Genomic DNA, 9,932 nt, shown 5'->3' on the forward strand with positions numbered 1-9,932 from the left:
TCCACCACTTCCAGAATCCGCTCGTCCCGACCCTTTGGACGCTCGGATTGTTTACAGTGCAGCCCGGCTTCTTCTTGTTCTACTCGGGATGCGCATATTTTCGAAAGTATAGCAAAAAGGAGACTCGCATCTTTCTTCGAGAGGAGCATTTCCTCAACTTTTCTTAAGGACTTAATCGTCATTTAAGCCCTTAGTAACCCTAATTTGTGCACCTAATCCCCATATAAATACCCCATTATACTAATTAGATTATCATGTTCTTCTTATCAATCTTTAGTGTAGTCCATATTATTCTAATCTCTCTTTAATCTTGTAATAAACTTTTAATCAAGCATTAATACAAATCTCATTTCCTTAATTTCTCTATTGTTCATCCTTTATTTTGGGTAGTTGAAGATTATTTGGGTTTATTTGGAGGATTGACAACCTTCCAATCATTCATCAAGTACTTCTATTATTATTTGCTTATTATTTTAGAATCATCATTAGGTATAATTCTCTTAATCCCTTTTTAATTATTGTTAATCATCTTTACTCATTCATCATGTTTTGCTTTGTTTATATGATTGACAACCTTGTTAACATGTTAAACTTGATAATGAGTTAGTAGTTTCCTTAACTAGGGTTAATGGGGAATTAGGGGAAACCAACATGGGGGATGATTCATGCTTAATTTAATATGTTCACATAATTTATTTGCTTGCTTATTGTGATCTCAACTTATGCACATGTTATGTTTGATGAAATGCGAGCCTATGAATCCTTGCATTTTTTACCTATCACTTACCTCTTCAATGAGACTTGTAAGACATAAACCAACTCGACTCTCATTAGACCATGCATATAGTTGAGTAGGGAGGATTAAGTCGACTTGTAGGTATTGTACAATCTAATCGATTCGGCTCCGGGACCCAAACCTTCCTAGGATTGTAAGATATAAACCAACTTGGTCCTATCACAACAATAATTGTTTGCTTATAATTTGAGAATATGTTTGTATGATCAATTCTCATGAATCCCCTATGAACCCATGACACCCTAGTGCTTTTAATCAAATGTTTACATCTCATTTTAGTCATCTTGCTTGTTTACTTTAATTGTTATTTAGTTTAGTGATCTTCTTATCTCAACCCAAATTGTGACACCCCTAGACACCACTACCTGCAAACGAAAATCCTACATCAATACCCGTCCCTTGAGATCCGACCTTTACTTGCCTCTTTACTAGTAGTAGAGTTGTTTGTGAAGTTATAAATATTGTTTTGGTCTAGGTGCTCCTAACGACAAGTAACCGAAATCTAAGCTCAAAGCGGACCGACCAAAAGCCACTACGCTGCTTATAAGTTTACGACACAATTAATTAACATGAGTAATAAATAAGCCAAGTGAAGTAGATAAAGTTAAATTTTCATAATAAAACAATAGTTATTAAGTTTGTATTGTACGAACCAACCAAATTAGAGTAAGTCATCGCGGAGAAAGAAAGAAGTGTGTTTATATGGAAATTCACATGTGCCAATAATCTAAGATACTACATGCTCGTTGTTAACACATACACAATATATGGGATGGCTGAAAAGTTTCTTATTGAATTACTCGGTGTAATGTAAAGTGGATGTGGTCATGTGGATATAAGTTTATACTCAAGTTTTATGTAAAATACATTGTATAATATGTAATTTACCCACTAGATGAGATAGACTATAATGAGCAAATCAAGGTAAAATACTAATGCACGTGTAATAAAGTACGAAAATGCTACACTACCAAGCACCAACATAAGATGTGTCACAAAAAGAATAATGTGTAAATAACCTTTAGATGCCACAACATAGTATATTCAGGAATGCATAATAAGTGCAATCTAATTGTAAACATGCGTACATAATTTAATTGCAATGCTAGGTGTATTTAGATAAATAGATTAAAACCTCAACATGTAAATATTATGAACTTGTTGTCATAGTTTCTACGCTATGAATTTCGTGCCAAAGTGTGTGCTTAATTAAGGCTTACATTATACATTAGGTTCAATTAAGGCCTCTTTCCTTAACTCACAAGATGCCACATTATTAGGCTCAATTTAAGCCGTAATATTAAGCTTATCAAAATGTCATGTAGTCGATCTGTAGCAGAGTCTCCAAGAGATGTCACATTAACCTCAAGGAATGGATCAAATTTCATATTTCATTATACTGTTCAACTTCAGGTGAACAAGAATTAATTCAGAAATAGTTTGCCCTTTAATAAAGACCGCTTTATTTATCTGAAACTGAAATGCGGTTTAAAAATCGCAGCTGTGAACTTCTGGCCACTAGCATTTACATGTGGACTTCTGGCCATTTATACTTACACAATATGAATATATTGTATTGATGAGACGGTGTTAAATTATCATACACCTTCAAAATATTGAATTTCAGGCCAAAGTCATTATATGGACATCTCTCCTCATCTTTGTAAAATAAATCTTTTGAAACTTATGGTCCAAAATTATATATTATGCCCAACCAATTATTATAAATCAAGTTATCAATTTTTTCTTGTATATAAATTTGTTCATAAAAATTAATTTATAACTGTCAATAAACAATGAAAATTAACGGAAACAAGGCCGCTTACCAAATTGATACTCCCTCCATTCAACTCCACTTTGCATGTTTTCCTTTTGCACACTATTCACAAGTGGACATTCAACTTCAATTTTCTCTCAATACATAAGTTAAAATATATTCATGTGGGATTTTATTTGATTCGTCTTTAAGAGTACATTAAAAATATTTAACTTTTATAATTTTCGTAAATACATAGTTAAAGATATTTACCGTGTAAATGTCACGTTGACAAACGTGATAAAGCAAACATGTAAAGTGGAGTTGAATGGAGGGAGTAAAATTTACATGTCCGGCAAAAGAAGAGAATTGCATCGCCAATGATTATCATCATTAAACGTCCAAAGCAAAGAGGTTGTCAACAATGAATATGATTAACAAATTACTAAAGTTGTAATCTACGACTAATACACCGACTAAGCCGCAAGAATGCAAGATGTATAAAAGAATCTAATCAAACATTAAGTATACTGATTATTGATTCGAAAATCCAACAATGTTAAGAAACTAAATTGATTCACAAAGAGAGGGTGATGAACGTACCTCAATCGAATAATATTTGACCAAATAAATATGGAGTATAACTAAAACATACCTTTTAACTGAATAAAATAATAAGATCTGATATGAACCCCCTCCTGATTATTAGATCTGAATAATATATTATTGTCCGTTCTAATTCGATTAGAGTCTCATGCTGGTAACGTGTTGTGAAATAAAGAGATGAGAGAATTGGAGAGAGAAAGTATGAGAGATAAAATTGTATTTTTATTACATTATGAAAGTTATATATATATAATACAATGAGATAGAGTTTTCATAAGACAATATATTCTAGAGTATTCTAAGATATGGACACCATATAATAATATTTCATAACAAAAGATGGATTGCTTTGTGAGAGTGATCAATAATTGAATGGGCGAAAAGTGACTCTACTTTACCTTGGTTTCTACAACCCTTATAAATGTCTGAAGTTTGGTTAAAATGTTGCTTGTGAACAGTAGAGCAGTGTATTTGTGCGTATCACGTGAGGAGCAGTCTTTCCACTATTCTATCTCTTTATTTTCCTGCCCCTCTCCTTTGCTTTTCATTTATTTTGGCTCCAGTTTCCACTTTCCTCATCGGTGTATCCCTATTTTCCTCCCCTTCACTCATTCTAACTTTCCAATATCCATTTTCATCCACAAAATCTGCATATAATCCATATATCCCTTATAGTCTTACAAACCCTTTGTTAATGGCAGTGCTTTTGGTATGCTTGCAACCTCTGTTAATCAATTTATATCATTGCATCTTTAGATTTTCAATTTAAGGTAAGGGATTCGTTCCCTGCAATTTTTGGCTTCATTGTTGATGTTCAATTTAGGATCTTAATGAACAATGGCGTCGTTCTAACGACATCTGATAGTGAGGTTTAGTTTTAATTTCTCTTTTTCTGATTTGATTTTATTTTTTCAGGTTTTGCTTGTTATAATGTCTTGCTTCTTCGATTTGATGAAATAGGGTGTGGAGGGGTTGATTCAGTCAAGGATGACGACATCCACGGTGGCTGAAAGTATTGAGTGACAGTGGAGAATTTGGTGATTGCGGGTCAGTTTTATTCCTCGTTCAAATTCTTTTGTTCACTATTCATTTTTTTCTAAAACCCTTCTAAATGTACAAAATTTGGGAAATAATTGGGTGTTTATTTTTAGTTTTGTGCACGACATTTGTTTGATGAAATGTCTAACTGGAATTTCGTTCTCATAATCTATGTTTTATGTTTTCCTGTCTTTGTGTGTCTTTTTTGGGTTTGTTCATTTTTGCCATTGAGTTAATGAATCATCTAATTCTCGGCGTAATTTTCATTATGGGTCACTTGTGACCAACCTACCTAATATGGCTTATTACAACCGACCCCATTACCTCAATTTGCCGGAACCTTTGAAGTGTTGTGGTAATGTTGTCGTATTTGACTCAGGTTTTGATCAGTTCAGAAGCAGAGCTATATAAAAACATACTGTGTAACAGTCTTTCTGTCTTTGTTATCATAAGAAAGAGCGTGCTATGTCTTAGACTTTGATTATTCTGTTGAGATTGGAGCATCTTTACAGAAACTGGGGTACCAATTGGGTAGATATACTCCGACCACAGACTATGTTGTGAATGTGAAGTTGTCTATGGAGTGAGATCATTGTAGGGTAGTGCCCTTGTTATAAAAGCAAGCAAAAAAAAAACAAATTGTGGAGTATTTTATCCGCTATATTTGGAGTACTATTTTTAGGAGTTCAAATTTCTATCGTGTTGACAATGCTGAAGCGGTTAGAGTCAGTTGGATCTAGATATTGCCTAATGTTATGGACATTCAGGTGCTCAATTTTAGGGAGAGACGGTTGTGATAAAATTTGATGAAGAGAGTGATATGTCCGAAAAATGACAAAAAAGGAGCGACTTAGGTATGTGTCAGCTTGATCACATTAACATAGCCTGTTATTACTCTTGCATTTGTTTACTAAATCAAAATTCATGTTGCATAACTCTCCATCTAAGCAAGATGGTAGTAGGAATGGAATGCGCTTGGTTTGGCTTAATATGAATTCAATAATGCGCTTGCTTGGTTTGGCGCGAAAGACTTATATTAAGATATAGGAATCGGAGCTTGATAACGCTCCTCGTGTTGATTTATATTATATACGATATTTTTCTTTGCATCAAATAGAAACAAATACAAAAGCAGCTGTTAAATCACATCTTAATTAGAATCATCTTATAAAAAAAGAAAAAAAAAATTTAATTTTTTATTTTACTTTATTTATAATTAGAGGCGGGAGATCCTTTGTACCTTTTCTCTTTTGTATTAAGTTTTTGTACGTTTGGGTTGCTCATATAGTATGTAGCTACATTGGTATAGACAATGAGATGGTACCAAATTACGTAGGCATTTCTTAACATTATCATATGTGGTGCATTTTAAAATTTTTGAAATAAATCAAGTATGCTTGTCTGACTATGTCTAAGATAGTTCGCTGTGTATGGGTATGAAATCTAGCTCCTTTTATCTTTATTTTCAAATGTACAATTTAATGGATTGAGAGTTTCAATTTGTAAGTGCCAGGTTATATACTATTCTACTCATTACTATGGAACACGAGCTGATACAAAATCTTAAAAATATATTACATTAGCTCACCCTTTTTGGTTTGAGTCGGTCTTTCATTTGGTTCTTATATAGATGGTGTATAATTGAGTCACTATCGAATACTTGGGGATTGAGGGAGAGAGGCAGTTAGCGGTGAAGAAAATAACTAATTGTAAAAAGGAGAAAAAAATTAGGTTAGGTTATGATGAGTGATTGAAGGAAGAAACGAGGGAGAAGAAAAAAGGTTAGGATCTGTTATTATAAAGGATATTGATATTGAATTTTTTTCATCTTTATTTATTATTTAATTTCTTTTTCTTGTGCTCTTTAAGATATTTCTTATATTTGAGTTTTTGTTATGGGTAAGGTGAATGTTCTTGAAGACGAAGAGAATTGGACTCCAGTTCAGGCTCAATGACAAAACGGTCGATTAGGTATTCCTCTATTCAATGACAATATATGCATCTCTGTTATATTGTCGCATTTGTGGAATGAATTGTACCAATAATTTCTTCTGTAAATATTATTATCTATCTACTTTGAAATTTGAATGTTTAGTACTATGTTTTTTTCACATACTAATTTCGCCATCTATCTACTTTGAATTTCATCTTAATTGTTGTCTTCTTTTACTAAATTCTCCAACTTTTGCTGCGCTGGAAATCGTTGATTCTACCCTTGTGGTTCTCTTTCGGTTCCAATTCGGCAAACCCATCCCTTTCTCAGGTATTGCCCCTCCCTTATTCCTTGTTCTAGACGATACCATCCTATTTCACTAACATGAAATTAAACTCCCTTTAAATCATGTGATACAACCCTTTCAATCACGTGCAACAATTTCTGGTACGTAATCAGTATTGATTTGATCTAATGGTAATAGCCTAGGTGCTAATAAATTGATCTCAGGTTATTGAGGGGTTTTGGGTGATTAGTAATTGTCTGCAGCTGTATAAAGGGTAAGAATAGTCAATCAAATCAATGAATTCATTTCGATTTTCCTTGTATTCCTTCTAATTACAACTACGATGTACACAACATTTTAACATGATTATTAAATGTATGAATTACAAATGACGAGAGTTCATGGAATCTGTTGGTTAATTTTATACTTACTGTACGAAACATTGAAACATCGGAATTCCCTTTGACATAAACTCACATGCGCTTAATCATATTCCTTTTTTATCAAGTGTTCCATTTGGTTAGTGACAATTTCTAAATCATTAATGATACTTGCAGTATAGAGAGTTTATGCTTGGTCATGTTCAGATTGAGAGGGGGAGGTTTGGATAAGGAAAGGGAGGGGAAGCGTCTGTGTGGCTTTGTTGAGGTTACCTTATTTACTTTTGAATGTTAAATGTCTACTTAATACGCTGTTCTGAGTGTGTTGATTCTTAGTATCAGGAGAAAGACATCCATTTGAAATTGACGGCCAAGTGTGAAAAGAAAATAGACGGGCTGAGCCAACAATGCTAGCGCATGACGGATTAATGCTATCAAGCTTGGATGTCTTAAAAGATTTGTCTATAGTTAGACGGGTTAGCGTAAATGAGGTAACTTTTCAAAGTTAAATTGTTTTTACCCAACAATTTAGAGGCGGTGGGTTGAAAGAATGGACTATATACTTCATTCCTGAAGTTGATGTCAGAAATGATGAGTTGGATCTTATAAGATAAATAATTGCTCAGCTTTTACGTGAATTAAAATAAAATGGATCGCTGTTGAACTGCTTAAGATAAACCAAAATGAATTAAGATAGACCAGAAGAATCGCAGCAAACCAGTAAACACAAATGTATTCTTATTCTAATCAAGATAAACATTCTTGTCTATACATTTCAGCATTTCAGAAGCTGAACTGTGCTAAACGAGGAAGTGAATCGCTTTGGAGGTACTTGGTTGTTGACTCTATACCTCACATCTGATGTATTTGAACATGATCTAAAGCTTGTTATCACAAACTAATCATGTCATTTATTGTCCGGTGTTTGGTTAGGCCAGCATGAATTCGAGCTCCAAGGAATATATGGTTAAAATAGTGCAACGTCGCTTTGCTTCACAGGTGTGCCACCTCTTTCCATTTCCCATCTTTTTGAACGGACTCACAGAACGACTTGAAGTTATCCAATTACGAAGTAACTTAATCGAAAATGAACACTCCGACTCTATTCAAAATTACCTGTGTCATTGGAGATTTTTTCGCTTTTGATAAAACTGAAATACAGTATATATGGAGTATTAGTTTGTTTGTTTTTTTGTCCCTATTTGCTGCGTCTTTCATGTGTAGTTAGTTATTGGTTTAAATTTCTGGTCTCAGGTTTCCTCTTTTTGTTTATCAATTATTGTGACTTATTTCGATTTGGGTAGTTGTGTAGTATATGAAAAATATTTTAGGATGATATTATTGAGTTATGTTTTATGTTTTGAGTTCAAGGAACTGTGATAAAACTTGGGGAATTATTATAAGTGAAATCACAGTAAGTTAAAAGAGAGGAGATTAGCAACCATGGCTCTTGGTTCTGGTGGTGTGGGGAGCTTGAAGTTTTGAACCATGGTAATTTAATTTTTTGCTTGCCTTTTCATTGGATTGGAATTGCAGGAACAAAAATTCAGTAAAATCTTTGATAAAGGCACTCAGGGATGTCGCAATGGAGATTGCACGGGTATACAGTTTTAGACGTAGTACTTGTCATGATATGTAGTTGGTCTTTATGATATACTTGTATTCTTGTATTTGTTTGGACATTAAACTTGTGGAATTTGATAAATTAATGTAGGAGGATCTCTCAGCACAACTTTCGACACTAAAAAGGCGTTTGAAGAAGGCTGAGGAAGAGCAATACAGACTACAGAGTAAGCAATTGTGGTGTGTTTTTTGGTCACAAGTTCTCAAAAGAGGTGGTCTCACGCAGTACAGTGCTTCCTCTTGGAGTGGTGGTGTCTGCCATTATAATTTCTGATGCACTCCTTCTGTGATGAATGAAATATGTTTTAGATTATAATCAAGGACCTCTGTTATAATCTATTTTACCTTATGTTTCGCTTTTGTTCGACTGTTGTGTAAATGTTAATATGGTCATTCCACCTGAAGATATAAGAGGGTTTTGGATCATATTGTTCCCGCCTGACTCATCTAAAGCATCAACTCTATTGTTAATTGTTATATAACATACTAACATAGAAAAATGGACCAAGCGAGAAAGAGGTGGTGTGTTCGACTCAAAATGCTGATACAACTTGACAATGTACATGACAACTCTTCAATTATGATGTCTGCTTCAGTTTGTAAGTGGTGATTATGCTGCATTTGCTGTGGATCATTGATAAATATTTCATTTGTGTAGCTTCTTGTTAAAACCGTGGGAGATGTGATAACAATTCGACCTCCATTACCATTCAAACACTGCCTTTATAATACATTATTATAGACGCTTTGCTTTGGATGACTCATGAATATGTCTCGGGAAATATGTAAGGACTAATAAATTGCACGTGTCTAAACATGAAGAAAACTAATCAACTATATGGTACATTTAGAAAACTGCAATTATCATTATACGCAAATGTAATAGTTTCGACAACAAAAATAAACGCGTCTTGGATCTCCGCGCGCAACGCGCGCGGAGAAACAACTAGTATAAAGGAAAAATAAAAACTTAAATGCAAGTTGAGGCAGTGAGGCACTACTAATTAATCAATAGACTGGAGAGTTCTCCCCCTTTACTCATTTACTATTAAATTGATTAAAGTTACTTTTCTGCTATCGTATATGTTTATCCTTAATACGAGTAATTTGCATTATTTAATGAACTAATGAAGATCATATTGCTCATAAAACTGACTAGTGAGTATATTTAATAATGTACTAGTTTAGATCTCACGCAATGAATGTGCGGTATTTATAGAGTTACTAATATAGACCACATGCAATATATGCACGGTATTTATAGAGTTTTACTTTTTAGTGTATTAATAATAGAATTTATATTGACAATTCACTTATTTTTCATGTTTCTCCTTAATGTATTTTGATTAGAGAAATAAATAAAAATTTAAATCGTAAGAAGTAATAAAATGAGTATTTTTTTTTGTTTTTTTTTTGTTTTTTACTGAGAAATTAATGATGTTAATTTACAAATATTTACTAATAACATATTTTTTAACTTAAAATTTTTATCATAAAAAAATCAATGAATTTTA

General features: G+C 33.2%; 1 long non-coding RNA gene across 3 annotated transcripts; it reads left to right on the forward strand.

The window, feature by feature from the left end:
• The first annotated feature begins 3,608 nt into the window (after nt 1-3,608).
• LOC141623255 (uncharacterized) lies at nt 3,609-8,996 on the forward strand. Of its 3 annotated transcripts, XR_012533271.1 has the most exons (9): nt 3,840-3,928; nt 4,119-4,205; nt 4,964-5,050; nt 6,101-6,167; nt 7,132-7,286; nt 7,575-7,623; nt 7,729-7,794; nt 8,332-8,395; nt 8,510-8,996. It is a non-coding gene; the product is annotated as an uncharacterized LOC141623255 (long non-coding RNA). The 3 variants fall into 3 exon arrangements; XR_012533270.1 differs by lacking the exon at nt 4,964-5,050 and having other exon boundaries at nt 3,609-3,928; XR_012533269.1 differs by lacking the exon at nt 4,964-5,050 and having other exon boundaries at nt 3,842-3,928; nt 4,074-4,205.
• The last annotated feature ends 936 nt before the right edge of the window (nt 8,997-9,932 follow it).

The sequence above is a fragment of the Silene latifolia genome, chromosome X (assembly GCF_048544455.1).
Source record: "Silene latifolia isolate original U9 population chromosome X, ASM4854445v1, whole genome shotgun sequence".
NCBI classification, from domain to species: domain Eukaryota; kingdom Viridiplantae; phylum Streptophyta; class Magnoliopsida; order Caryophyllales; family Caryophyllaceae; genus Silene; species Silene latifolia.